Source organism: Trachypithecus francoisi, unplaced genomic scaffold (genome assembly GCF_009764315.1).
Source record: "Trachypithecus francoisi isolate TF-2019V2 unplaced genomic scaffold, Tfra_2.0 Lachesis_group5, whole genome shotgun sequence".
NCBI lineage: Eukaryota > Metazoa > Chordata > Mammalia > Primates > Cercopithecidae > Trachypithecus > Trachypithecus francoisi.
Window position 1 is genome coordinate 122,596,643 of NW_022681470.1, and position 27,472 is coordinate 122,624,114.

Genomic DNA, 27,472 nt, shown 5'->3' on the forward strand with positions numbered 1-27,472 from the left:
AACAGAGGCCTCAGAAATAACACCATACATCTACAACCATCTGATCTTTGGCAAACCTGACAAAAACAAGAAGTGGGGAAAGGATTCCCTATTTAATAAATGGTGCTGGGAAAACTGACTATATGTAGAAAGCTGAAACTGAATCCCTTCCTTACACCTCATACAAAAATTAATTCAAGATGGACTAAAGACTTACATGTTAGACCTAAAACCATTAAAAACCCTAGAAGAAAACCTAGGCAATACCATTCAGGACATAGGCATGGGCAAAGACTTTATGACTAAAACACCAAAAACAATGGCAACAAAAGCCAAAATAGACAAATGGGATCTAATTAAACTAAAGAGCTTCTGCACAGCAAAAGAAACTACCATCAGAGTGAACAGGCAACCTACAGAATGGGAGAAAATTGTTGCAATCCACCCATCTGACAAAGAGCTAATATCCAGAATCTACAAAGAACTTAAACAAATTTATAAGAAAAAATCAAACAACCCCATCAAAAAGTGGGCGAAGGATATGAACAGGAACTTTTCAAAAGAAGACATTTATGTGGCCAACAGACACATGAGAAAATGCTCATCATCACTGGTCATCAGAGAAATGCAAATCAGTAGCAATAAGCACACCCAGTGCCTTTATCTTGGTTTTAATACCATTCTCCAATAAAAGTACATACCTTTTAGGTAGGACTCCTTAAAGAAATGTTAATTCTCAGACTGGGAAAGAAAATACACAAGATGAGCCTGGAGCAGTAAAAAAGTGGCACACATACACACACATACACACATACACATACACACACACACACGTAGGGAAGAAAAAGCCATATCTTCTCACCTATTGTAAGGTTTATGGCTGGGGCACCTATAACAAAAGACAGATTAACAAGAGAAAATCATGTAAGTTAACTTTTTGTAAGTGACTCAAGAACGACCCTTCAGAAATGAAGACCCAAAGAAACAGGGAAATTTGTGTATTTTTATGCTTAGGTTTAAAGAGTGGAAACCTGTGCAGAAGTATAGTTAAACAAGGTGGAGGGATGATCTTATGGTAATAAATCGGACTGAATTTAGCAAGGCCTAACTTCAGATTCTTCTTAGTGTCTCTGTGTCTTCAAGGACAGGATGTTTCTGGACCTCAGGACCAAGCTTAAAGAGATGCCTCTGGAGGAAGCTTTTATGATCTGATGCAGAAGAGAAGAAAGGCGGGAAGATGAGAGTGATCCTCCAACTTCTGCTTGTTTCTCAAATGCCAAGGTCATATTTTGGGGTAATGTGTCCTGAACCCCATGACATGTGATAGGTGGATGTTAAAGTGACATAGGGCTCAACTAAACGTTATCCCAATGGCCAATATTGGAACAATTTGAGCAAGAAAATAAATAATACAATATTGTACGGATTATATAACATATATTAAAAGAAAAACAATGACTTTATACTGATGTAAATAAATGATTGAATTAATACATTAATAAATGAGGGAAGAATAGACACATCTACACAGCATAACTGTGAATAGGTAGATACTCCAGTCTCAGAAAGGTGAAATATAGCTCCCACTCCTTAAGTGTGTCCTACATATAGTGACTCCTGTACAGAAAGGATGATATGAAGAAGAGTGTTGATAAAAAGGGTAAAACTCTGTGAAGTATTTGAAGAGATTTAGTCTGAGCCAAATATGAATGACCAATGGCCCACAACGCAGCTCTCAGGAAATCCTGAGAACATGTGCCTAAGGTAATCAGGCTACAACTTGGTTTTATACATTTAAGGGAGACATAAGACATCAATCAATGCATGTAAGATGTACATTGGTTTGGTCCAAAATGGTGGGACAACTGGAAGTGGGGGCTTCCACATCATGGGTAGATTCAAAGATTTTCTGACTGGCAATTGGCTGAGAGTTAAGTTGTCTAAAGACTTGGAATCAGTAGAAAGGAATGTCTGGGTTAAGATAAAGGGTTGTAGAGACCAAGGTTCTAACATGCAGGTGAACACTCCATGTTGCAGGCTTCAGAGAATCGATTGTAAATGTTTCTTATCAGACTTAAAGAGTCTGTCTTATCAGTGTTAAGGTCTGTGTTGATGCTAATGTCAGTCAGCTGGGCCTGAATTCCAAAAGGGAGGTGGGCATAATGAGGCATGTCCAACTCCCCCTTTCCATCATGGCCTGAGTGAGATTTCCAGGCTAACTTTGGAATGCCCTAGGCCAAGAGAAGGGGTCCATACAGATGGTCAGAGGGGCTCAACATTTTATTTTCGATTTACAAAGTAACTTTACAATGGAAAAACATGACAAATACTACCTCAACCAGATGATCAAAAATAATATTAATAGCCATAAATCATGTTTATAGTATGTACCCTCCATGTGATGCACTGAGAATGGCACTTTACCGCTGTAGTATTCTCAAAACCATAAACCCAGTCTAATCATGAGAGAAATATCAATCACATCTCCATTAAGAGACATTCTACAAAATACCTGGCTAGTACCCCTCAAAGTGGTCCAAATCATCAAAAACAACAAAAGCCTGGAAAACTGTCATGGCCAAGAACAGTATGAGATAAGACAGGTAAATATAATATAATATCCAAGATAGGATCCTGGAGCACAACAAGGACATTAGATAAAAACTAAGAAAATCAGAATAAAGTACGGACTTTAGTTAATAATGCATCGCTGAGTTCATTAACTAGGAAACATGTGCCACGTTAATGTAAAATGTCCAAATGGGTTTACTAGAGTATATGGGAATTCTCTTATAACACATTAACCAATTTTTGTAAACCTATTCTAAAATAGAGTTTACTTAAAAATAATGCTTATTATATTATAATTTTTAAAAACTGTTTTTAGTCATTGCATCGTCTTCTTGCTGAACTGCCTGAATGTCACAGAAGACTTTCTTTGCTATCTAGACTTCAACATCATCTATTGTTTGTTATCAGTTACTCATAAAATTGCCTAACATCTACCTGGCAGCCTCTCTATGAATATTCATTTACATATTAAGAACTAGACATTGTTGGCCGGGCCCGGTGGCTCACGCTTATAATCCCAGCACTTTGGGAAGCCGAGATGGGTGGATCACACGGTCAGGAGATCGAGACCATTCTGGCTAACACAGTGAAACCCTGTCTCTACTAAAAATACAAAAAATTAGCTGGGCATGGTGGTGAGCGCCTATAGTCCCAGCTACTCGGGAGGCTGAGGCAGGAGAATGGCATGAACCCAGAAGGTGGAGCTCCAGCCTGGGCGACAGAGCGAGACTCTGTCTCAAAAAAAAAAACCAAACAAACAAAAAACAAAAACTAGACATGTTGAGATCGTTGATGAAAAATTAAAAATAATAAAGGGAAACAAGGCTCATGTCTCTTAAAGGTACAGGACGTGCTGCCAGACTGCAATTCGTTTCTAGCACAGCCTAAATAGGATTCTATTTGTGTGATTTCCATCTGCCTACACTGAAAACAATGGATGAGTTAATTAACCCTCTACACACCCTGAAAACTTGTTCTTTCAAGAATGGATTTTTGACTTTTGACAAGTTTGGAGTGAGATAAATTTGAGGACAGGGCCCCTCCCATCCCAGGGCAGCCACCTCTCAGTCCTATTTGCTTTTCTACATGAAAAGCCTATTCCAAGATCTACCAAGTATCCTGGGAAACTGGTCTGGGAACATGCTTAGCCTACTATTCCTGCTTATCTATAAGTCAAGAAGCTCCAAAGGGTAGCATTTTGATAAATCATTCTTAGTTCATTTTGCCACAACTCTATGTCCCAAGCCCTCATAGGTTTGCTTTTATTTCTGTTTTTATGGCAGACATTGCTAATCTATGACTGAATCCATTCTCACTGAGTCGGCCAGACAGGCAGACTGGCTCATTTCCTGTTTTGATGTAGTTTAGAGAAAAAGATCAAAAACGCTTTACTCAAACTGTAGCTTACCTAACTTCCAGCCAATCAGCAACAAAAAACCCCAAAAGCTACTAACCAGAAGTTCCTGCTTTAGGGGCGAAGGACCTCCCTGCGGCTCCACAGGTGCAGGTAGACTTAAACTTTAACTTATAATTGCCCCTCCCCCTCATTTTAATACTAAAAGTCACACACCCAGCGGTGGAGATTTAAAATTGTAATATTACAAGTGGTGTATGAAGAAACATGTAGAGTCATTGCACAAGTGCTAGAAAAAACCCTCCTATACATGCCCTGATGAAATCCTTCCCTATAGAAAGTCCACATAAAAGAAATCCACATACTACCCTTGGGGAGCAGGCTGCCCTTTTCCTTTTGTGGTGCTGACTACCTTGTGCACAAGCTAAAATAATGCTTTCTCTTTCTCTTTGCTGCTATGTCTAGTGATCTGTCTTGATTTCTATTGTAATCTTTCTTGAGACATTACAAGAACAGAAGGCACTGATAACACCTGAATGCAGCTTCAGAATCAGGCTTCGCTCAGCAACTCGGTGAATAGGGAAGGCACGATCTGCTCATGACTGGAATCAGGTGGACCTATCTTCCTTATCAGCAGATGAGCAATTATATGAGAAGTCATGATTTACTCTAATGACATTATGTCTTCTCTGGAAGGGAAAAATTAATCCTAGAGATAGAGCGCATCAAAGTTAGGATATCCTAAGCATATTGACAGAGCTGAACTTAGACAAAATTATGGAAGAGACTAAATTAAGTTTCAGGTCTCCTCCCACATGCCCACCTTTTAGTTTCTCCATAATTAAGCCTGCCTAGAGTGATTACCATACTTCATTCCCTTCCAAAATATACTTTTTCTATTTCCTCCACCACAAAACTTAGCAATTTATAGACTCATTGCTTCGAAAATAACCTTTTGGCCTTAGCAAACCTTAGACATTTAAGAAAGTGCTGGCTTCTTTGATAAGTGGGGAAAAAAGTATCAAGAAAAAAATGCCCATTAGATGCAAGGAGTGCTTCCAATTAGGTAATTAAATATGCTGAATCCTAGAAATCTTTGTATAGCAACGCTTGGCAGATTTACAACTGCTGGGATGACCCTTACATATAGTGAATATGAAATAGTCAAATAGCAACTTCCTAGCTAAGTGGCTGGGTGGCACTGTGTTTTAAGTAATTTTTAAAACCAACTACAGTATCTCCATTGGGAAATTTGCTACACAGAAAGTGGCCATTGTTTATAGCCATTGGCCACTCTCCAACCCAACAACTCATTTATTCTTCATAACTCTTATCAATATGCAGAAATATTTACTTGTCTCATTATTATTTATTACATATATTCCCTTACTAGAATTTAAGCTTCAAGAAATAAAGAACCTTGACCATGACTAGATTCTTAGGAACTAAATACATATTTGTTGAAAGAATAAAAGAATCTAAAACCCAAGCCTTTGACAGTACCCCATAATTAAAACCAGAGATAATTATAGAAACCCATTCTTCTTAGCTACTGAGAATATTTTGGAAGATATTTTGTAAATGTATATGTATAATATATACATTATATACAAATATATGCACATTTTACATAAAGACCAGAAAATGTGAGGCTATAACTTAATGTTGAAGAGAAAGAAAGGGGCAAAGGGAAAAGTGGTTTTTTAGACACTAAGTAAAATTTGGCCACTTGGTAATTTTGCCTTAGGTAGGACCTCATCAGAAATCCTACTTAATTTAATGCAATTGAGATCTTCTTTTCCAGGTGTCAGCCTTCATGCTGATGATATTTCTCAAAACTTCTCATTATATCTTTCAAAATAAGTAATTCCAACTTCTTTACTCATCCTTTAGGAGTCCTATTGTTTCTTCTCTATTGGATCCAGCTATGAAATACTCTGGCACTTGAGATTTCACTTGCACCTTAAATCAGAGACCGTGAAAGCAAATGCTTAGAAGACCAGGAAGATAAGAATGAGTGATACCTTGGTCTTTTTGTAAATATGTTTTTCATTGTATGAATGAGGGGTATGTGCCCAGACAGATGGGTGAAGATTGCTATGTGTAGCTCATGTCAGTTGTTGTGATACCAGAATTAAGACCCTTCACCACTGGATCATCTAATATTTCAAGAGAATCCAGAAATCTGAATTTTACGAGAAAATTTATAATCTTTAGTTGGATTGATTTTTTATAAACCACTTGAGGATACACAAGTTAGGTCTGTGTATCCAATGCAACATGCTATCATTTGTTTTTCAATTCTAAAATAATGATACTCTGGTTACTTTTCTCAGGACATATGCAGCCTTTGGCTCTCTAAGACCTTTGACTGACTGTGTTAGGACACATTAGTCTACTGGACTAATGTGGACTTGTGTGGGGCAAGGAACGTATCATGCGGCACCCTCGTTTAATAGTGATTACAGCAGTTTTGCCCAGCTCATGTAAATGCCTAAGACAGTATATTGGCAATATTGTAGAATATTAGAATGACCTTGCCTTTTGTCTGGGTCATACATTCATTTTATATACATATATGGGTTTTCTGTGTTTGTTCCTTATTACAGACCTTCTTTCCTTCTTTTCAGCTTGTTGGCATTTGAGCCAATGTTATAGCCCAGCCATGTTATAAAATAATAATGATTCCCAATTACCTAATATGTGGAGTGTTGGGTACTCTTTTCCTTCGGGGTTTTTCATAGCTAGCTAGTAATCTAATAAACTATGTTTAATTTGGCCAATTAATTGTACTTGAAGAGGATGATACATACTCCATAACTGAACTATTGATTATTCATTAAAATTCAGCCCTTCCTCTTCCCCTGAACAATTCCTGTCAGTTTAATTTCTCTTCTTGTATTACAATAAGCTTTCAATTGCTTCCTGACCACAAGTCTCATTCTCATTTTGCCAGTCATTGAAACTTATGCCCAAATAACTATTTAAAATCTATGCTTCTATCATAATCAGATAATGTTCATAGTAGGTTAATGTCTATGCATCAAAGCATGTGATATTATCAGAACAAAATATATATTTAAAATGGTGCTTTTTGCCACTTTCTCAAGCAACCTAATATTTAGTCCCAATTCTGCAGAGACCACTTGCTTTCACACCTCTCTGGCTTTACCATGTTTACACTATTCTTTTCAGCTATTCATACCCATTGTATCTTTTGAACACTGACCAAATGGCAATTCTATTTGACCAGTTCCTCAACAATCCCAGATAGTAATAGTTTTCCTTACCTGTGCTATTTACCTTTATGATAGCATTCAACATACCTTTTTAGATTTTTTATTTTTCCTTATATTTGCTTGGGATCTTAAAGTAGATGGGGATCATGTGTTGTTTGTTTATATAGAACCACCGCTCAAGTGCTGAAACTACAAAATAAGAGGCATTTATTAAAATATTTTAGCATAAATAAATAATTTCATGATTCTTTAGTAATAAAGCATAAGGACTAAGAGGTAGGATTTGGAAAACAAAAATAATTGAGTTCAAATTCCACATCTGATATTTCTAACTGGGAAATTTTAAGCAAGTCAAATTACCTGCCTTGGCCTCAATTTCTTCTTTGAAATATACCATTAAAAAAATGAAGAGGAAATCCAGAGCCTGCAAGAAAATATTTGGAACACATATGCAGATGTTCCTCAATTTATGATGGGGTTACATCTCAATAAACTCATAGTAAGTTAAAAATATTGTAAATCAAAAATGCACTTTAGTACACTCAATCCACCCAACATTATAGCTTGGCCTAGCCTACCCTAAATGAGTTCAGAACATTAGCCTCTGGTTAAGCAAAATCATCTAACACAAAGCTTATTTTATAATAGTGACTATCTCATGTAATATATTGAATACTATAAATATATGGTTTGATATATGCAAATCAATGTATGTGATTCATGGCATAAAAAAATTAAGGATAAAAATTATATTATATGGTTTGGCTGTGTCCCCACCCAAATCTCATCTTGAATTGTAGGTCCCATAATTCCTACATGCTGTGGGAGGGACCCAGTGGGACATAATTAAATCATGGGGCAGTTTTCTCCATACTGTTCTCATGGTAGTGAATAAGTATCATAAGATCTGATGATTTTATCAAGGGCTTCCCCTTTTGCTTGGCTCTCATTCTGTCCTGTTTGCTGCCATGTAAAATGTGCCTTTTGCCTTCCACCATGATTGTGAGGTCTCCCCAGTCACATGGAACTATGAGTCCATTAAACCTTTTTTTCTTTATAAATTACCCAGTCTCAGGTATGTCTTTATCAGCAGCATGAAAACAGACTAATAGAGTAGAGTAGGGCACTGCTGTAAAGGTATCTAAAAATATGGAAGTGACTTTGGAACTGACAAACAGGCAGAGGTTGGAACAGTTTGGAGGCCTCAGAAGAAGACAGGAAAATGTGGGAAAGATTGGAACTTCCTAGAGATTTGTTCAATGGCTTTGACCAAAATGTTGATAATGATATGGACAATGAAATCCAGGCTGATGTGGTCTCAGATGGAGATGAGAAACTTGTCGGGAACTGAAGTAAAGGTGACTCTTGCTATGTTTTAGCAAAGGGATTAGCAGAATTTTGTCCCTGCCCTACAGATTTGTTGAACTTTGAACTTGAGGGAGATTACTTAGGGTATCTGGCAGAAGAAATTTCTAAGCAGCAAAACATTCAAGATGTGACTTGGGTGCTGTTAAAAGCATTCAGTTTTAAAAGAGAAACAGAGCATAAAAGTTCAGAAAATTTACAGGCTGACAATCTGATAGGAAATTAAAAAAAAAAAATTCTAAGGAGAAATTAAGCAGGCTGCAGAAACTTGCATAAGTAAAGAGGAACCAAATGTTAATCAACAAGACAATGGGGCAAATGTCCCCATGCATGTCAGAGGTCTGTATGGCAGCCCCTCCCATCACAGGCCTGGAGGCCTAGGAGAAAAAAATGGTTGCATGGGCTGGGCCCAGAGCCTCTTGCTCTGTACAGTCTAGGGACTTGGTACTCTGCATCCCAGCTGCTCTAGCCTTGGCTAAAAGGGGCCAAGGTACAGCTCGGAGCATGGCTTCAGAGTGCAAGCCCCAAACCTTGGCAGCTTACACATGGTGTTGAGCCTGCAAGTGCAGAAGTAAAGAATTGAGGTTTGGGAGCCTCCACCTAGATTTCAAAGGATGTATGGAAATGCCTGGATGTCCAGAAAGAAGTTTTCTGCAGGGGCAATGCCCTTATGGAGAACCTCTGCTAAGGCAGTGCAGAAACGAAATGTGGGGTTGGAGACCCCACGCAGAGTTCCTACTGGAGCACTGCCTCATGGAGCTGTGAGATGAAGGCCTACATCCTCCACAACCCAGAATTGTAGATCTACTGATAGCTTGCATTGTGCACCTGGAAAAGTCACAGACACTCAATGCCAACCCATGAAAGCAGTCAGGAAGGAGGCTGTACCCTGCAAAGCCACGGGGGCAGAGCTGCCCAAAACCATGGGAACCCACCTCTCACATCAGTGTGACCTGGTTGTGGCACACTGAGTCAAAGGAGATCATTTTGGAACCTTAGGGTTTAATGGCTGCTCTATTGGATTTCAGACTTGCATGGGGCCTGTAGCCCTTTTGTTTTGGGCAATTTCTTCCGTTTGGAATGGGTGTATTTATCCTATGCCTGTACCCCAATTATATCTAGAAAGTAACTAACTTGCTTTTGATTTTACAGGCTCATAGTCAGAAAGGACTTGCCTTGTCTCAGATAAGACTTTGGACTATGAACTTTTGAGTTAATGCTGGAATGAGTTAAGACTTTAGTAGACTGTTAGGAAGGTATGATTGGTTTTGAAATGTGAGGGCATGAGATTTCATGGGGAGCAGGGGTGGAATGATATGGTTTGGCTGTGTTCCTACCCAAATCTTATCTTGAATTGTAGGTCCCATAATTCCTATGTGAATGGGAGGGACCCAGGGGGAGAGAATTAAATAATGGGGTAGTTTTCCCCATACTGTTTTTATAGTAATGAATAAATCTCACAAGATCTGATGATTTTATAAGGAGTTTCCCATTTTGCTTAGCTCTCCTTCTCTCTTGCCTGCTGCCACGTAAGACGTGCTTTCGCCCTTCCACTATGATTGTGAGGCCTCCCCAGCCATGTGGAACTGTAAGTCTATTAAACCTCTTTTTCTTTATAAATTACTCATTCTCATGTATGTCTTTATCAGCAGCATGAAAACAGAATAATATACTGTATGATCATCTCAATAGGTGCAGAAAAAGTTTTGATAAAATTCTGCATCTCTTCATGATTAAAAAAACCCCCCAAAAAAGCAGAAAAAACATACCTCAAAATAATAAATGTCATATACAATGAACACATAGCTAATATTATCCTGAATGGAGAAAAGTTGTAAGCAGTCCCATAAGAACTGGAACAAGACAAGGTTGCCCACTTTTACCACTTCTGTTTAACATAGTAGTGAAAGTCCTAGGCAGAGCAATCAGGCAAGAGAAAGAAATAAAAGGCATTCAAATTGGAAAAAAGGAATTTAAATTATCTCTCTTCTTAGATGGTATGCTATTACACCAAAATCCCTTAAGATTCCTCCAAAACTCTTAGATTTGATAAACGTATTCAGTAAAGTTTCGGGATACAACATCCTTGTGCAAAAATTATTAGCATTTCTACCCACCAATAACAATCAAGCTGAGAAGCAATTTAAAGAGGCAATCCCACGTAAATAGCTACATATGTATACACACACACATACACACACACCCATGGATGTATTTAATGAAGGAGGTAAAAGATCTCTACAAGGAAAACTATAAAGCACTGATGAAAGAAACTATATATAAGACAAACAAATAAAAAATATTTTGTGCTAACTGATCAGAAGAATTAATATCACTAAAATAACCATACTGCCCAAAGAAAACTACAGATTAAATCCAACCCCTTTCAAAATACAAATATACCAATGCCATTTTAATGGAATTAGAAAAAAAATCTTAAAATTCATATGGAATCAAAATGGAGACTGAATAGCCAAAGCAATTCTAAACAGAAAGAACAAAGTTGGAGACATAGCATTACCTGACTTCAAATTATACTAGAAGGCTATAGTAACCCAAACAGCATGATACTAGTATAAAAATAGAGAGATAAACCAGTGAAACAGAATAGAAAACTCAGAAATAAAGCCATATACCTATAGCCAACTGTTCTTTGACAAAGGTGACAAAAACATATGCTGGGGGAAAGACACCCTTTTTAATAAATGGTGCTGGAAAATTTGGATTGCCACATTGAGAAGAATGAAACTAGACCCCTATCTCTCACCATATACAAAAATCAACTCAAGATGGATCAAAGACTTAAATGTAAGAGCTGAAACCATAAAAGTACTAGAAAAAATCCTAGAGAAAACTGCTGGATATTGGTCTAGGCAAAGAATTCATGACAAAGATCTCAAAAGCACCACCACCTCCAACAACAAAAATAGACAAATAGAAAGTAATTAAACTAAAAAGCTTCTACATGGCAAAAGAAATAATCAACAAAGTGGACAGATAATCTGCAGAATGGGAGAAAATATCTGCAAACTATGAAACCAATAGAAAATTGATATCCAGAATCTACAAGTAACTCAAACAACTCAACAATCGAAATAAATAACCCCATTAAAAGGTGGGTGAAGGACATGAATAGATACTTTTCAAAAGAAGACATACAAATGGCCAGTAAGCATATGAAAAAGTGCTCAATATCATTTACCATCAGAGAAATGCAAATTAAAACTACAGTAATCTATCATCTTAGACCAGACTGAATAGTTATTATTAAAAAGGCAAAAACTAACAGATATCGGCAAGGATGTGGAGAAAAGGGGAACACTTATACACTGTTGGTGGAATGTAAACTAGTACAACCACTATGGAAAACAGAATGGAGATTTCTCAAATAAATACAAATAGAACCACCATTTAATCTGGCAATCTCCCTACCAGTTATCTACCCAAGCGAAAATAAATCATTACATCAAAAATATACCTGCACTTGTATGTTTATCACAGCACTATTTACAATTGCAAAGATAATGAATCAACCTAAGTGTCCATTAATGGATGAATACATAAAGATAATGTGGCAAATATACACAATGGAATGTTATTCAGCCATAAAAATGAATCATGTTTTTTGCAGCAACATGAATGGAACTAGAGACCATTATCTTAAGTGAAACAATTCAGAAACAGAATTCCAAATATCATATGTTCTCACTTATAAATGGGAGCCAAATAATATATATTTTAATACATGGATATAGAGTGTGGAATGATAGATATTGGAGACTCAGAAGGGTGGGAGAGTTGGGGGAAGGCAATGGATGAGAAATTACTTACTGGGTACAATGTACACTATTCGGGTGACGTTTATACCAAAAGCCCAGACTTCACCACTACACAATACATTCATGTAACTACATTGCTATTGGACCCCTTATATTTATATAAATAAAAAACCCTTAAAACTCAGTAGTACAAAGACAACCTAATAAAAAATGGGCAAATGATGACTTGAGAGGCTGGGGCAGGAGGATCTCCTGAGCCCAGAGTTTCTAGGCTGCAGTGTGCCATGATAGTGCAGCTGCACTTCAGCCTGGGCAACAGAGTGAGATCCCAACTCTAAAAACATGGTCAAAGGATTTGAACAGATACTTTTACAAAATAATATATGTGAATGGCAAATAAGTACAGGAAGAAATGTTTGACATATTTAGGCAGCATGAAAATGCAAACTAAAGCTATAACGAGTTACCACTACATATAGGTTAGAATAGCTAAATTTAAAAAATAATAGAGAGTCTGGCCATATCATATGTTGTTGAACATGTAGGGTAAGTGAAGATATTGTTTACAACTCTTGAGAATATAGAATGGTATCACAATTTTGGCTAACAGTATAGCCAAAACTGTTAGTTTCCTTAAAAGTTAAATATTCATTCACCATACACACAGCCATTCTATCCCCAGATATTTACTCAAAAGAAATAAAAACATATGTCCACTCAAAGATTGTGCATGAACATTCATAGATTTTTTATTTGTAATAAACAAAAGCCAGAAAAATCCAAATGCCCATCAACAGTTAAATGAGAAAAACAAATTGTGGTAAGTCTATACAATGGACAATTACCCAGCAAAAGAAAAAAAAAAAAGAAGAGGAAGGAATTATTGACACACATAACACAGATTAATATGAAAAGTATTATGCTGAGTGAAAGAACTTAAAATAGTATATACATTATATTTCATTTATATACAATTCTAGAAGATGTAAACTAATTTACAGTGATAGAAAGCAAATCAGTAGTTTCATTGAAATGGGAGTGGAGGAGGAATGGATTACAAAGGGACATGAGTAAATCTGGGAGATGATGTATGTATTCACTTTCTTTATTGTGGTGACAATTTCACAAGAATATGCATGAATCAAAACAAATTAAGTTATACATATTCTATATGTGTGCTTGTTTTATACTTTAATTTTATCTTAGTCATTTATGCCTAGTGTTCCATTATTGCAATGCTAAGCATGTGGGAGCTATTTATATTCTAATGCTCAAGGTCATCGCCAAACTTTGATTGCAAAAATTCAAAAAATTGCAACCTCAGGCATAAATGGGTGAATAAAGTTTTAGTTATATAAAAACTACACCTATCATTATATGATAAAAAGAAGATAAGGTTGATAAATTTAAAAGAATTGGCAGAAAAAATATTTTAAATTTTTTTCTAATTTTTTAATTATCCTCCTCTCCAATTACTCAAGACAAGCTGGAATTAGATGGCCATCAGTGCTGACCAGAATTAATGACTCAAGTAACAAAATAGCAAAGAGACTGTCCTAACATCCTCCATACCTGAAAACCTGTAGCATGGCACTTGCACTGAATTATTATTAGAGTCATCATGGGTTTTCTACTGATCTTATACAAAACCACCTGAATATAATTATGAATGTCAGAATGATATCTGTGGCCAGGTAACCAAGGAAAAGAAACTCATCAGCCTGTAGAATAACAGGTCCCAAACCTGTAACTCTATGCTATAACTAATTCATCTACACAGGTCTCTGGCTATACACACTACTGGAGACCAGTCTACATATGTAACTTATGAAAAATGCCACTAGCCCTGTACTCCAGTGAGGGGGATGTGAGGGCAGAGAGAGTGAGAAAGAAAACAAAATTCACAGATGAAAAAGGGGTGGGGGAGAGAGAGAATAAAATTCACTACGAAATAGGAAAAAGATAGAAGAAAAACAAGTCCATCATTTTACTAAACAGCGCATTCCCCAAGGAGGGTATAAGACAGGAAATATAAATCTAATGTTTCCTCCGTAGGTATCAATCTCCTAAGTTTCTCTCCTACTATAAGCACTTTGTGATCTAAGGCTTGCGGATAGAAGAATTTTTTTAATAACATGGACCATAAACACTAGCTAACTTCGTCATCTGATGCTCAAAGAAGCAGAGCAACTATCTGTTGGACTTCCCAAGAGACAACATGTGACTCTCCACTCTGTGGGATTTTCAATAACAATTATGAGCATACGTAACGTATGTCTTATATTCCAACTTGAGAATTTACCCTAGACACACATACATACCCCATGACCATCTCTACCACAACCATCATTGTGAGCACTTAAAATGTGATCTCATTATATTAATTACTCAGAATTTCTACAGCATGTTTTCCTAGGACCGAAAAAAATTGCCATTTTAAAATTTTTTCTAGGGGAAAACTTAAAACTGTCAAAAATGATTAAAAATAACAAATCACGATTCAGTTCACAATCAAATAACTAGTATTGTACTTACCCTCCCATAGTAAAGAATTATAAAATTGGAAAAAAATATTATTTTAAAAAACTGTTTTCAGATATTGAACAATCGAAAGCACAAGGCTGTGATCCTTGAAAGAAGGGAGCCTCATGGAGTCGGTTTCATTCAATCATTCACTCATTATGCCTTTCTGTCTGGGGGAGATTTCCAAATTATTTTTCAGAAAATTGAATAAGCAAAAAATCTCTACATAACTGGATAGAGAAAAAGATAAGTGGGTTAAAAAGATGGATATTAGAGTTTGAGGACTTAATGTCACCTTGGAGTTGTTAGGGCAAGGCTCTGAAGAGAGAAAACCACATCAAGAAAGTCTGAGAAATTTGCATAGAAGTTTCCTGCCAAGACATTGATCAAATTCTAAGTTGTACATGCATGGGGCATGATTCTGTGAGGATAAGCAAAAAAACTGTTGGGGAACTGAAAGGTGAATAGAGACTTCAAAGGTCTTACGGTGCTGGGGAAATATTGGCATTCCCATCCATCCAGATGAAGGCACCTTTTTGAACAACGTTAGTATTCAGCTGAGAACCTAGGAAGGCCATGCCTCAGGGGTTAGGACCATAGCCTAAGAGTAAAGACCACATGCCAGGACTCAGAGAAAATTAGATCAAAGTTATCTGCCACAAATTTGACTGTTGGTCAGTACAATGCTCTCTCTTGAGCTGGAAATGATATAATCCAGAAGCTCTACCATATATAATTTGCAACATTCAACATCAATAAAATTACTAAATATGCAAGAAGCAAGAACCTGAAATCCATCAATAAAAAATTGGCTTATGAAAGACCCACACATAATCCAAATTTTGGAGTTAGCAGTAAAGGATTTAAAAGGGCTATTATAAGTATGTCAAAAATTTAGTGAACAATACAGATAGGTACAAACAGATGGAGAATTTTCAGCAAAAAGCTGAAAGACTAGAAAAGAACCAAAGAGAAATTTTAAGTCTAAAAGTAAAATCTCTCTATGACAAATAATTTATTGAAGTGCTTAACAGCAGACTTGAAAAAGCAGAAAAAGTTTTAATAATCTCAATGTCAGGTCAGTAGAAATTATCTAATCTCACATACAGAGAATAAAAATAAAAGAATGGAAAATGCAGGCTACAGTTTTCATATCAAGTGAGATAATGTCACGTTAACATACATGCAACTAGAATCCAGAAAGACAGTGAGAAAATGGAGGACAAAAAAAGATTGGAAAAGATAATGGCCAAAACATTTTTAAATTTTATTAAAAATATCAACCCACAAGTCCAGCAAATTTCAGGAGACTTAGTAAATATAAAGGCCACACGGGGCACATCAAACTGAAACAGAAGCATACAAAAAAAAAAAAAAAAAGAGGGGGAGAAAATCTTAAAACCAGCAAAAGGCAGATAACATTATATTCAGGGATACAACCATAAGAATGTTAGCTGTCTTCTCATTATAAATAAATAGAAGCCAAAAGATAATAGGATAATGTCTTTAATATTTTGAAAGGAAAAGTCTACTAGCCTAGAATGAATATATATATAGAGAGAAATATATACATAGTATTAGTTTATATGAATATATATATATCTATCTCTCTCTCCAGGAAACATATCTATCCACAAAAATGTCTATCCAAAATGAAGGCAAAATAAAGATATTTTGGACAAATAAATGCTTAGTAAGTTCAATATCAGCAGACACACACTACACAAATACAAAGGAAATTCTCACGTCAAAGAGAAATGCCCCCAGATAAAAATCTGAACCTACCAGAAGTAATGAAGAGTACCGAAGATGGCAAACATGAGGGTAAATATGAAAGGTTATTTTTTAACTGTTCTAATAACACGTTGTTTAGAATAACAATAGAACAAAGGAAACATGGACGTATAGAAAACAAGGAACAAGACGGTGGGCCTAAACTCCACCACATCAGTAAATTCAATAAATCTAAATAGACTAAATCACTCTATTTAAAAGACAGTGATTGTACACTAGAAAAAGACCAACTAAATGCTGTTTACAGTGCTAGGATCTATTTTAGCATTTAGGATCCATTTTAGCATTTAGGTTCTATTTTAAGTATAAGGACATAGACATGTTGAAAATAAAAGGATAGAAAATTATATACCAGGCAAACACCAATTTAAAAATTCTATGGCTATATTAATATCAGACCAAGCAGACTTTAAAGACAAAGAGGATTAATAGAGACAAGAAAGAATTCATAATGATTAAAGTGTCAATTCATAAGATAGCTATAACAACCCTAAATACATTTAGTTGAATAATACAGTTTCAAAGTATTTGAAAGAAATGAAAAGAGGAAAAAAAAATATAGCAAAATCCACAATACTTGTGGATTGACAATTTTAACACTTTTCTCTCAGTAATTGATAGATTTAACTGACAAAATTTCAATAAAGATACGGAAAATTGGAAGAATTTTCAATTTTATTACCTAACTTGATCTGATGGGAATTTATGGAGTACTACACCCAACAACTGCAGAAAATATATTACTTTTAAGTATACATGGAACATTTGTCAAAACAGATCATAAGCTAGCTCATAAAATTGAGTCAATAAATTTAAAAGACTGTAATCACAAAAAGTATGTTCCTTAACTACAATAAAATTAAATCTAGAAATCAATTTTAAAGTAGAAAAGTCCCCTAAGATATGAAAATTGAATAACACACTTCTAAATAGATGTGTCAAAGAATAAATTGTCATAAATATTAGAAAATATGTTTAATCACTCTGATTGCTATGTAAGAATAGGCAAGAAAGAGAAACGAGAAGAGAGATAAGGATGCCAGTTAGGTGGTTATTACATTTATCCAGGTGAGAGACGGTGTTGGCATGGATAAGGATAGTAACAGAGTGTAAGGACTGGTCAGATTATAAATACATTGTAAAACCATAGACAATAGGATTTGCTGATAGATAAACATGAGGTTTGAGAGAACAAGAGAAGTCAAGGATTAATTTGAGATTTTGGCCTGAGTATGCAAAAAGATGAAGCCACCATTAACTGAAATGAGGGAGATTAAAAAAGAACCAGGTTTGGAGCAGAAATAGTATGAGCTGAGTTTTGATCACAACCACTAGTTTAAGATGCTTGTGCCATGCACGGTGGCTCACACCTGCAATCCCAGCACTTTGGGAGGCCGAGGCGAGCAGATCACCTGAGGTCATGAGTTTGAGACCAGGCTGGCCAACATGGTGAAACCCCATTTCTACTAAAGTGTTTTAAGGAGGGAGAGTGTTTCAAGGAGGAGAAAATAAGCAAATTTGTAAACTTCCACTTAGTTAAGGTGAAAACTGTGAACTGACCTTTGATTTAGAACCCGTCAATTTGTGACCTGAAAAACGCTTGAGGTGAAACAGTAGGAATGTGAGCCTCACTATAGTGAATGTAAGAGAAAATGGATACAGAAGAAGCCAGTGTGTGGAGATAACTGTTTTGAGGATAGCTTTTCTAAAAGAAGAGAAATAATGGGAAAGTTGGGTTAAGAGAATTTTTTAAGATATAAGAAATACTAGCATTTTTCTATACCAATAACAAAAATCTAATAGAAAATAACTACAATTCAGATATTTTAAAAAAAGAGAGTTTGTTGAAATGATATTTTTAATTGGGCAAAAGGTGATGGGATTTAGCACCAAAGGGAAAAAGAGGCTGGCTTTAAAACAGAGGACAGGCAGTTCTATTGTAATAGAAGGGAACACAGATTGTACAGAATGACAGAAACTTGGGAAATTCTGATTGCGTTATCAGCTGAGAATGAGGACGGTGAAGAGGAGGTGGGAGTTAGAAGCTTCAGGAGAGAAGAGGAAGTACTAAGTATTCATTCTGGAAAACATAAAAATGAATGGAGTGGGAAAAAGCACTACTGCTGAGCAGCATATACAGGCACAATTACAGTAATCAATTGTGAATTTAAGTGAGACCAGTAATCCTGGTTGTTTGTTTTTCTCCATGCATTTTCATCTGAGCAGCTACAGGTGCAAGATAGCGGCGATTTCGATTTTACCAGGATTGAGGCTTTGCCTCAATCAAGCACATGAAAGGTATTTGAGGAAATGATTATGAAGATTAACAATGGAATTTAAGGAAAGAAGGGAGGACATGAGGATAAGTAAAAAGCTGGTAGAATCAATGGATTTAATTCTCAAAGGGGGTTGAAACACTAAGTCAGAACAATAGTAGGAATGAGCAGAAAAGATAACAGATACTTTCGGAGGTTAGGATGCTTACATTTAAGATTATGGAGTGATTTCAGTCATTGGAATGAATGTCAGAGACGGTTTAGAGGAAAAAATATCATTTGAGGAGAACAGTTAAGGAAATGGAAATGTTGGGGTTTAGAAAAATAACCTATATGATTACTGAAATCACACACAGTTATGATAGGAGTACTGAGGAAGAGATGGACAGTAAGCCAGGATTTAACATCTTCAAGGAAAAAGCTGACTTTAGTTCGCAGATAGATTGGTATATGGGCTATACCTGAGTGTCATTTGTTGACGTGAGATTAACACACGAGGGGTAGGGCTTGGGAAGGAAATAAAATGTTCTGGAAGGGACAGGAGGAGCAAAAGGCATTCCTGTGCCACCTCCAGGCCCTGATGCATTACAAGAGCAGGAGGGGAAAAGCCACCCCAAAAGAGATTCACAGCAGAGCTTCAAAGATGTTCACAGAGATTCAAAAGAGAGTCTGATTTCAAACTTACTTTTGATGACAACAATCGTGGTCTCTATAAATAGCCCAGGAAAGAATGGCTGCAGTAAATCTGCTTTTCTGGCTGCTGAAGTGTCTGGTCGGTCTTGACGCTTCCTATGGTGCCATAAGAAAGTGTTACTGCTGCATCTCTGGCAGTCTCAACCAACCCCCGAACTACTAACAACTTTGAAGATTTCACACCTATTGATAACAAAATCAGTTTCCATGTGATGAGATGGAGGTTCTTTCTTTCTCTCTCTCTCTTTCTTTGTCTCCCTCACTTCTTCCCTCCTTCCCTCTCTCTTCTTACCACCCTTTCTGTCGTTTAGAGAGGGAAGACAAATGAAGAGATGATGAGATATTCAAAACACTTTTGGCTCCTGTTAGAACCAGAAAATAAGAAAAATAGACTATGAGAAAACATTACATATAAAACTGAAGTATGCAATTTGTCAGTATTCTCTAGCACACTAAGTAGAATGTGATGAATTCTGAAAGCAACGAGAGAGAATTCTGAAAAATGAGACTTCCAGGCTGGGAAAATGTCGAATTATATTAAAGAAGAAAATTATTGATGACCAGATGTCCATTTCCCTTTTGTCTTTGCTACATTTCTTCACTTTAAGGTGATTCCTCAGCAGAGGGAAAATGTTCTTAGGGATTAATTTACTAGATTATTAGACTACAGTTAGAAATCAATTTCTAACATTTTTGTGATGAAATTATGTGAAATAACTTGCAGTGGACCATTCACTAAATTTTCCTTCCTAACATGTCTTGCATTAGAGATAACTAAATTTCAAATCAGGGTATTGGAACTCCAATTCTGATTCTGCTATAGGACCAACCTCTTACTCATCCTACTAATCTTACTTTCAGTATCTCTTTCTCCAAGAAAACTTTCCCCCTAAGTATACTTCTTATTCTGATAATAGTCTGCTGTTGCACCCTGAAATTTTCTTTTGCATTCTATTGGAAATGTATACATTTTTATTTATTTGATTAATGTATGTCTGTCCTATAGAACTGCAAGCTCTCTGAAGCCAGGGAGCTCATATTACCAGCATCTACAGAGAAGGTAATCAAGAAATGCTCATTGTCTGCCTGTCTGATTTGGACGAATAACATACTGAACTTCAGTTTCTTCAGATCCAGTCTGTCAACTGCATAGAACTATGGAATCCAGTATTCCTAAGGGCATTTCAAACCTTTAAAGTATTTATCAAATAGGAAGGATTTCTTAATGCATCAAACAGTTTCCTGATACAATAGTATTATCAGCATATATTATTGGCAGAGAATATGTTCCAAGACATCTAGTAACTAACACCAAAATGTATATATAGTATGTTTCATCCTATTCATATGTATCTATAATAATCTAATTTATAAACTAGGCACAGTAAGAGATTCACAACAATAAATAATCATAAAATAGAACAAATATAACAATATGACAGCACCACTATTCTTGTGCTTTGGGGTCATTATTAAGTAAAATAAGGCTTACTTGAACACAAGAAAGGTGATAACATGACAATTTATCTGGTAATGGAAACAGCTACTAAGTGACTACCGGGCAAGTAACGTTCACAGCCTAGATACACTAGAGAAAGAAGTGATTCACATCCCAGCTGGAATGGAGCAGGCTGGCACAAGATTTCATCACACTACTGAGAATGCCATGCAATTTTAAGTGTATGAATTGTTGACTTCTGGAATTTTTCATTCGATATTTTCAGACCATTGTTGACCATGAATCACTGAAACCTTGGACAGTGAAACCATGTGTAAGTATATTCGTGATTAATTCACCATTAACTTTTACTACTTCTCCTAGTAGCAAGTGTTTATTTTCCATAGGATCTGTTAACTACTTTTTGATAGTGGGCTTCAAGAAACCAAAAAAGTCCTAGGAATTTGAGAACCTACTTTAAATTTTACTAGATTTATAAATGTCCCTGAAAACTTTAAATTACAGAATTATGAGACAAAATGTTACCTCATGGGTTTTGGAGATGCCTTACTGCCTTCTTTAAGTATGATAATGAATGGATTACCTTACTAGGTAATTTTGTTGTGAGTGGCACTTATCATCATAACCCCACTGAGTATGAGGTCAGATAAAGTGCATCCTCAATGTTAATCACAAGCTGATAATTTTACAGGTAGATTCAGGCTTCTAACTGATGGACTTATACCTTAGCCATTCATTTATACATATAACTGACCATCTGCCCGTTCAACAGATATTTAGTGAGCGAGTACTTTGTGTTTAGGATACAAAGAAATGCAAAGAGGGCATTATGAGCCACAGTTTCAGTCTTATAATATTATGATCTTACATGTTATAACATTATAACAATTATGTCATGACACATAAGAGAGATACATAACTCAGAATGGTAGGCTCAAGAAGTACTTTTCAGATAAGGAGCCACCTGAGCTGAGACCTAAAGAATCAGTAAAAAATCAGTGGGGAAAAATGATAGGCATATTATTTCAGGAAGAGGCATGAACATACGCAGTCATGGAGGTGATATAGTGATTGGTGAATTTTAAAGAATGTTGATCATTTAATACTGTCAGAGAAAATAATATGTATCCTAGGAGGGAGGGCTGGCGAGGTCAGGGAGATGAACCTGGGGAGGACTGCAGACACCCAGTCATGAAAGTCTGCATATATTTAGACTTTATCTTAAATGTGAATGGAATCTATAACCTGGATGTTGGTCTGTAGAATTTATTCTATTTCTCCAGGTTAATAGTCTAAAGAAAAAGTAGAACTGGAAAATGGCAATTGTATGTAGATCCCATAATGTATCATCTGAAGAGGATTTGCTAAGTGTTTCCTACCTGCTGGGCTACGTTGCAGAGGCCTTCATTTATTCAAAGAAATCTAGACAATCTATCAACAAAGACTAATGAGAATTTATTACCTAGGAGCCCTCTCTTTAGTTTGTAAAACCAGCCATTCCAAAGTCAATAGGAAGTAACGCATCATGGGTTGCAGGTCGCCTGACCACTCACCGTTTTAGCTGTAAGTAGTGCCTTAAACAACTGCTATTATTTATATGACAAATATGTATTCTAATTTTTGTGGAATAGTCATAATTTCATGAAATAGTTTTATTTTTGGTATGTTGCATTTGTTCAATACATAGCTTAAAATTAATTAAATGTAACTTTAATTGGATGTATTCATAGCTTAAGAAATACAAAAATTTAAAAATTTTCTTCGGGAGTATGTAAAGAATTTTGGTCCCCCAAATTTACCTCCTATGCCTCTACATCTACATTTATAAAAACTATTAATTGCAATGTTCCCAACAGAGAAAACATACATGTTTGACATGATGGATACCTGTACACATTATGTAAAGGTATCAAAATATCACACGTACCTTTAAAATATGTACAACTATTATATGTCAATTTAAAAAGAAGAATAATATAGAGCACTTCCTCAGTTAGAAAAGAGGAATATATCTGATTTATTTTTAGATCAATCGCATAGTGTGAAGATAGCTAATCATTGAATTTGTAAATTTCAGTTTCACTAAAAGAGTTTATTTGTAATATTCTCACCACAAAAAAAGTTTAAAAAATTAACAAACATAAAAAAAGACAAACAAGGGCATTACATAATAGTAAAGGGCTCAATTAAACAAGAATATATAATTATCCTAAATATATATACACCCAACACAGGAGCACCCAGACTCATAAAGTAAGTTCTTAGAGACCTACAAAGAGACTTAGATAACTACACAACAATAGTGGGAGACTTCGGCGTGCCACTGACAGCATTAGACACATCATCAATGCAGAAAACTAACAGAGATATTTAGAACCTGAACTCAACACTTGTCCAAATACACCTAATAGACATCTATAGAACTCTCCACCCAAAAACAACATAACATACATTGTTCTCATCTGCACATGGAACATACTCTAAAATTAACCATATAATTGGACACAAAACAATCATTAACAAATTTTAAAAACTGAAATCACACCAACCACACTCTAGGACCACAGTGCAATGAAAATAGAAATAAATACTAAGAAAACTGCTCAAAACCATACAATTACATGAAAATTAAACAACCAACTCCTGAAGGACTTTTGGGTGAATAATTAAATTAATGCAAAGATCAAGAAGTTGCTTGAAACTAATGAAAACTAAGATACAACACACCAGAATCTCTGTGACACAGCTAAGGCAGTGTTAAGAGGGAAGGTTATAGCATGAAATACCCACATCAAAAAGTTAGTAAGATCTCAAATTACCAATCTAACATTATAACTAGAGGAAATAGATAAATTAGAGCAAACCAATCTCAAAGCTAGCATAAGACAAGAAATAAGTAAAAACAGAGCTGAACTAAAGGAAATTGAGATGGGAAAAACCATACAAAAGAGCAATGAATCCAGGAGTTTGTTGCTTGAATGAATTAATAAGATACATAGACCACTAGCTTGACTAACACATAAAAAAAAAAGAGAGAGAAGATCCACTGAACACAATTCGAAATGACAAAGGGGACTTTACCACTGACCCCACAGGAAAAAAAATACCCTCAGAAACTACTATGAACACCTCTATGCACACAAGTTAGAAGATCTAGAAGAGATGGATAAACTGGATAAATTCCTAGAAACATACAACATCTCAAGACTGAACCAGGAGAGAAATTTAATCCCTGAATAGATGAATAATGAGTCCCAAAATTAAATCAGTAATAAAAAGACTGCAAATCAAAAAAAGTCCAGGACCAGATGGATTTGCAGCCAAATTCTACCAGATGTATAAAGAACTGGTATCATTTCTACTGAAAGTATCACACAGAATTGAGGAGGAAGGACTCCTCCCTAAATCATCCTGTGAGGCCAAAACCTGGCAGAGACGCAACAAAAAATAAAACTTGGCGAGGCACAGTGCCTCACGCCTGTAATCCCAGCACTTTGTGAAGCCGAGGCGGGCAGATGACGAGGTCAGGAGTTTGAGACCAGTCTGGCCATCATGGTGAAACCTCATCTCTACTAAAAATACAAAAATTAGCTGGGCATGGTGGTGTGTACCTGTAATCTAAGCTACTTGGGAGGCTGAGGCAGGGGAATTGCATGAACCTGGGAAGCGGAGGTTGCACTGAGCTGAGATTGTGCCACTGCACTGCAGCCTGGGCAACAGCACAAAACTCTGTCTTGGAAAATCAAGAAATAAATAATAAATAAGTAAAACTAGAGGCCAATATTTTTGATGACCATAAATGACAAAATTCTCAACAAAACACTAGCAAACTGAGTCCAGCAGCACTTCAAAAAGCTAATCCACCACAACCAAGTAAAGTTTCTCCCTGGGATGCAAGGTTGATTCAACCTATGCAAATCGATGAATGTGATTCATTACATAAACAAAATTGAAAAAAAAAATACACAATCACCTTAATAGATGCAGAAAAGGCTTTCAATAAAATTCAACACCCCTTCATGTTAAAAACCTTCAATAAAGTAGACACTGAATGAACATACTTCAAAATATTAAGAGCCATCTATGGCAAAACCACAGCCAACATTAGACTGAATGGGCAAAGGCTGGAAGCATTCCTTTTGAAAAGCAGAACAAGACAAGGATGACCTTTCTCACCACTCCTATTCAACATAATCCTGAAAGTCCTGGCCAGAGCAATCGGTTAAGAGAAAAAATAGAAGACATCCAAATAGGAAGAGAGAAAGTCAAACTATTCCTGTTTGCAGATGGTATGATTCTCACCTATGTCCAAAAGCTCCTTGAGCTAATAAACAACTTCAGCAAAATTTCAGAATACAAAATTAACGTACATAAATTACTAGCATTCCTATACACCGATGCTATCCAAGCTGAGAGCCAAGTCAAGAATGCAACGCCACTTATGATAGCCACAAAAAAGAATAAAATACCTAGGAATATAGCTAACCAGGGAGGTGAAAGTTCTCTACAATGAGAATTACAAAACACTGCTCAAAGAAATCAGAGAAGACACAAACAAATGGAAAAACGTTCCATGCTCATGGATAGGAAAAATCAATACCATTAAAATGGCCATACTGCCCAAGGAGCTTATAGATTCAATGCTATTGCTATCAGACCACCAATGACATTCTTCACAGAACTAGAAAAAAACTAAAAATGTATATGGAACCAAAAAAGAGCCTGAATAGGCAAGGCTATCCTAAGGAAAAAGAAAAAAGCTGAATGCATCACATTACCCAGCTTCAAACTATATTATAAGGCTATATTAACCAATACAGCATGGTACTGCTACAAAAACAGACACATCCACCAATGGAACAGAATAGCAAGCCCAGAAATAATGCTGCACACCTACAACCATCTAATCTTCAACAAAGTCAACAAAAACTAGCAATGGGAAAAGGACTCCCTATTCAATAAATGGTGCTAGATTAAATATCTTTTCACATGCAGAAGATCGAAACTGGAACCCTTCCTTGAACCGTATACAAAAATCAACTCAAGATGTATTAAATATTTAAATGTAAAACCTAAAACTAAAACAACCCTTGAAGACAAACTAGGAAATACTTTTCTGAATACAGGCCCTGGCAAGGATTTCATGACAAAAATTCCAAAAGCAATTGCAAATAAAACCCCGAAAATTAACAAGAGGGACCTAATTAAACTAAAGAACTTCTACACAGCAAAAGAAACTATTAACAAAGTAAACAGACAACCTTCAGCATGGGAGAAAATATTTGCAAGCTATGTATCTGACAGAGTCCTACTATCCAGAATCTGTAAGGAACTTAAACAAATTAACAAGCAAAAAACAACCCCATTAAAAAGTGGGCAAAGGACATGAACAGACACTTATTAAAATAAGACATATACATGACCGACTAGTATATGAAAAAATGATCAACATCACTGATCATTAGAGAAATGCAAATAAAAACCACAATGAGGCCAGGCATGATGACTCACTCCTGTAATCCCAACACTTTGGGAGGCTGAGGTGGGTGGATCACTAGAGGTCAGGAATTTGAGACCAGCCTGGCCAACTGGTGAAATTCCTTCTCTACTAAAAGTACGAAAATTAGCCAGGCATGGTGGCAGGGACCTGTAATCCCAGCTACTCGGGAGGCTGAGGCAGGAGAATTGCTTGAACCTGGCAGGAGGACATTGCAATGAGCTGAGATAATGCCACTGCATTCCAGCCTGGGCAACAGAGAGAGTCTCCATCTCAAAAACAAACAAATAAACAAACACAATGAGATATCATCTCACATCAGTCAGAATGGCTATGATTAAAAAGTTAAAAAAATAACAGATGTTGGTAAGGTTGCAGAGAAAAAGAAATGCTTATACACTGATGCTGCGAATGTAAATTAGCTCAGCCGCTGTGGAAAACACATTGGTGATTTTTCAAAGAACTCAGCAGAATTACCATTTGACCCAGCAATCCCATTACTGGGGATATTTCCAAAGGAATATATATCATTCTACCTTAAAGACACATGCATGTGCATGTTCATCACAGCACTATTCACAATAACAAAAACATGGGATCAATCTAGATGCCCGTCAACGGTAGACTGAATAAAGGAAATGTGCTACATATACACCATGGAATACTATGCAGCCATAAAAAGCAGTGAGGTCACGTCCTCTGCAGCAACATGGTGGAACTGGAGGCCATTATCCTAAGCAAACTAACACAGGAACCAAATACCACATGTTCTCATTCGTAAGTGGGAGCTAAACATTGAGTACATATGGACACAAAGAAGGGAACCACAGACACCAGGGCCTACTTGGGAGTGCAGGGAGGGAGGAGGGTGAGGATTGAAAAAGTTCCTATGGAGTACTATGCTTATTGCCTGAATGGTGGAATAATCTGTACACCAAATCAC